This window comes from Coregonus lavaretus (assembly GCF_964263955.1).
Source record: "Coregonus lavaretus genome assembly, contig: HAP1_SCAFFOLD_9226, whole genome shotgun sequence".
In the NCBI taxonomy this organism is placed as follows: domain Eukaryota; kingdom Metazoa; phylum Chordata; class Actinopteri; order Salmoniformes; family Salmonidae; genus Coregonus; species Coregonus lavaretus.
Window position 1 is genome coordinate 5,001 of NW_028163942.1, and position 4,625 is coordinate 9,625.

Sequence of the window (4,625 nt, forward strand, 5' to 3'; positions counted from 1 at the left end):
TGAAATGAGTGCCCCCATCCTCTGCCTATGTCTGGTGTTATGTTCCCCAATAAGAAACCAAAAATCGTTGCTCAACAGAAAAAGGGAACTAACAAATGAGCCACTGACAACCCAAAACGAAACAGGTGGGGTTTTAAAATGGGTTCTGAAAGGCATCCATGGGGGGCCTACTGAGCACTGGCCAAGCAACTCCAGTTGGGTCTTAAAAGATCTCCACCATGGACACCCACTGGATTTGATATCAGACTAACTAAAATAACCAAATAAGGATAGGGAGTGAAAATAAAAGTGAGGCTGACCCAACCAGGGAAAACACAAAGGTAGAGGCTCTGTTCAACAACCTAAAGCAAAAGAGTTTCACAGCGGTGTAGCTCTTCCAACATCTCTTTTCCCAAACGAAGCACTGGGCCAGCAGCCCTTAAATATAAGCTGTGCCAGCACAGGTGAAACACCTTATGACTAACGAGGACAACAGGTGCAACATACCCTGACCAACGAGGATGATTCCAATCAGTACGCCACACCCAAAGAGAACCAACCTGGAAATCGAAAATGAAATTGAGAGAAAAACCAAAGCCTGTAACACTTTCCCCCTTAAAACAACAAGTATATTCCATGTACTTGTTGGACAAGTTTGCTCACAACCAACAGAAAACAACTCCCATTTCACACCATGATCAACTTAAATGCGTCACTACTTACACTACCGTTCAAAAGTTTGGGGTCACTTAGAAATGTCCTTGTTTTCGAAAGAAAAGCTATTTTTTTGTCCATTAAAATAACATCAAATTGATCAGAAATACAGTGTAGACATTGTTAATGTTGTAAATGGCTATTGTAGCTGGAAACATCAGATTTTTTATGAATATCTACATAGGCGTACAGAGGCCCATTATCAGCAACCATCAGTCCTGTGTTCCAATGGCACATTGTGTTTGCTAATCCAAGTTTATCATTTTAAAAGGCTAATTGATCATTAGAAAACCCTTTTGCAATTATGTTAGCACAGCTGAAAACTGTTGTGCTGATTAAAGAAGCAATAGAATTGGTCTTCTTGAGACTAGTTGAGTATCTGGAGCATCAGCAATTGTGGGTTCAATTACAGGCTCAAAATGGCCAGAAACAAATAACTTTCTTCTGAAACTCGTCAGTATATTCTTGTTCTGAGAAATGAAGGCTATTCCATGCGAGAAATTGCCAAGAAACTGAAGATCTCGTACAACGCTGTGTACTACTCCCTTCACAGAACAGCGCAAACTGGCTCTAACCAGAATAGAAAGAGGAGTGAGAGGCCCCGGTGCACAACTGAACAAGAGGACAAATACATTAGTGTCTAGTTTGAGAAACAGACGCCTCACAGGTCCTCAACTGGCAGCTTCATTAAATAGTACCCGCAAAACACCAGTCTCAACATCAACATTGAAGAGGGGACTCCGGAATGCTGACCTTCTAGGCAGAGTTGCAAAGAAAAAGCCATATCTCAGACTGGCCAATAAAAATAAAAGATTAAGATGGGCAAAAGAACAGACACTGGACAGAGGAAGATTGGAAAAAAGTGATATGGACAGACGAATCGAAGTTTGAGGTGTTCGGATCACAAAGAAGAACATTTGTGAGACGCAGACCAAATGAAAAGATGCTGGAGAAGTGCTTGATGCCATCTGTCAAGCATGGTGGAGGCAATGTGATGGTCTGGGGGTGCTTTGGTGGTGGTAAAATGGGAGATTTGTACAGGGTAAAAGGGATCTTGAAGAAGGAAGGCTATCACTCCATTTTGCAATGCCATGCCATACCCTGTGGACGGCGCTTGATTAGAGCCAATTTCCACCTACAACAGGACAATGACCCAGAGCACAGCTCCAAACTATGCAAGAACTATTTAGGGAAGAAGCAGTCAGCTGGTATTCTGTCTATAATGGAGTGGCCAGCACAGTCACCGGATCTCAACCCTATTGAGCTGTTGTGGGAGCAGCTTGACCGTATGGTACGTAAGAAGTGCCCATCAAGCCAATCCAACTTGTGGGAGGTGCTTCAGGAAGCATGGGGTGAAATCTCTTCAGATTACCTCAACAAATTGACAACTAGAATGCCAAAGGTCTGCAAGGCTGTAATTGCTGCAAATGGAGGATTCTTTGACGAAAGCAAAGTTTGAAGGACACAATTATTATTTATATTAAAAAGAATTATTTCTAACCTTGTCAATGACTACATTTCCTATGCATTTTGCTATATTTCCTATTCAAACTCATTTCATGTATGTTTTCATGGAAAACAAGGACATTTCTAAGTGACCCCAAACTTTTGAACGGTAGTGTAAATGGTGTCACTTTCTCCAATATAAACATGGTGTTCATTGGCTGTCTATCGTACAAGACAAAACAGCCACTCCTTTTTATTACTATATATATATATATTTTTTTATGTACCTTTTCCATATTCTCACTGGAAAACTCACAGGCGTGGTGCAATCTGTACCAAAAAGTGCCACGAACAGATTTGTTTCCGTGTTTAAGGTGTTGTCCTGCAACAACCTCTCTATCAGCAAGCTCAATGGACCTCTGACATGATGCCCAAACATGAAGCTAATTCAGACTGAAACTGAGAGACTGCTGAACAACCTCCCATGCTGCAAATAGGGGCAACGCTTCACCGCAGTCTTTCTCAGACTCAAAGCAGTAAGCTCTCAACATAGACTTCAAAGTCTGATGAAATCTCTCAAGAGCTCCTTGAGACTCTGGGTGATATGCACTTGGTAACACTCAACTGCTGTAGCACTTGCTTGAAGACCTTTGACAGGAAATTTGAACCTTGGTCAGACTGCACTACCTGCGGAAGCCCAAACCTTAACAATCCTGGGAGCCGTGATGTTCTCCAGTGGAATGAGTGGCATCACACATGATGGTTAAGAGAAATTGGTTAACACTCCTTGGACCAACACAGTCCACCAGAACCCTGCTGAAAGGCTTGTCAAAATCAGTTATAGGCTGCAAAGTTGCAACAGCACAGCCCAGAGAAACGCATTGAATAACACATAAAAAATTAATCATAAGAAACAAGATTTTGAAGTGTTTGTCCTATATCTAGGAGATGCACTATGTATACAAAAGTGGACACCCACTTCAAGTTAGTGGATTCGGCTATTTCAGGTGTATCAAATCGAGCACACAGCCATGCAATCTCCATAGACAAATATTGGCAATAGAATGGCCTTAATGAAGAGCTCAGTGACTTTCAACATGGCACCGTCATAAGATGCCACCTTGATCAGTCATGGAAATAAAAATGCTGAAAACAAATAGCTATAAAGTTTTGGTGCAGGTACAGCCAACTAGCACAAAAATAATATTGCAATATTGTCAAAATGAGACGATATACTGTATCATCAAAAATAATATCCCGATATGCAACTATCGATTTCCCCCCCCCCATCACTACATAGGTCTAGAAGTACTTCCCAAGTGTTTAACAAAAAAAACTTTTTGTTTTGTATTTTACCCCCTTTTTCGATCTTGTCTCATCACTGCAACTCCTCAACGGGCTCAGGAGGTCAGCCTGCAGGTGCCCAGCCCGCCACAAGGAGTCGCTAGAGCACGATGAGCAAAGTAAAGCCCCCCCGGCCAAACCCTCCCCTAACGACGCTGGGCCAATTAAGCGCCGCCCTATGGGACTCCCGATCACGGCCGGTAGTGATACAGCCCGGGATCAAACCCGGGTCTGTAGTGACACATCTAGCACTGCGATACAGTGCCTTAGACCGCTGCGCCACTGGGGAGGCCAAGTGAGTTTTCTTCAAACGCTTGCACGTCAAAGTCCATGGCCCTTTTATTTATTACCCTGTGAGTTTAACTTTCCACTGGTTGTGAGTGATTTGAGCGACTACAACAAACCTGTGACACAAGCCCCCATCAGTGGAGGAAAAAGTACTCAATTGTCATACTTGAGTGAAAGTAAAGATACCTTAGTTTTTCCCAATTGTTAACACACGTCTGCTGAAACTACATCTCAGGTACTCAAAACAGTTAGCCAATTTCCCCAAACATCTAACTTAGTGACAACTGACATCACACTAATGTGACATATTCAAAACACTACTATCAGAACCTATTTCAGTGTAAAGACTACGATTGTGTTGTTATACTGTATATTGTTTGTGTACTCAAACAAGAAAGGAACACAAATGCATAAATTAAAGTTTTGTATTTCAACATGACTCAATACATGTCAAACAGCATACTGTAGGCACACATACAGTAAAAATGCAAACATACAGTAAATATATTTTGCATTTGCAAAGGAAGAAAAATTTGCCTATTTGTACTACTGTACTTTATGTTAGATGAATTGTACGGAATAGACAAAGAAACAGTCAAATCTAAATCATAAGTCAAGAAACAAATACTCCATTGAGAAAACAAAATCAGTCATGTCTGTTGTTTTGGTCGGGCCACATATTTTCATCAACGTCACTGGCGATATTCTCCTTTGCCAGACAGCGGGGAAATATATTCTGGCATGACGCATCCACCGCTGACAGGACTCTGCTGGAATGTCACCTCAGGCCTCCTCCATTGCCTGGAGAAGGGCCATACGTTCATGGGGTTTGCGATCATACACCTTCCACCGCC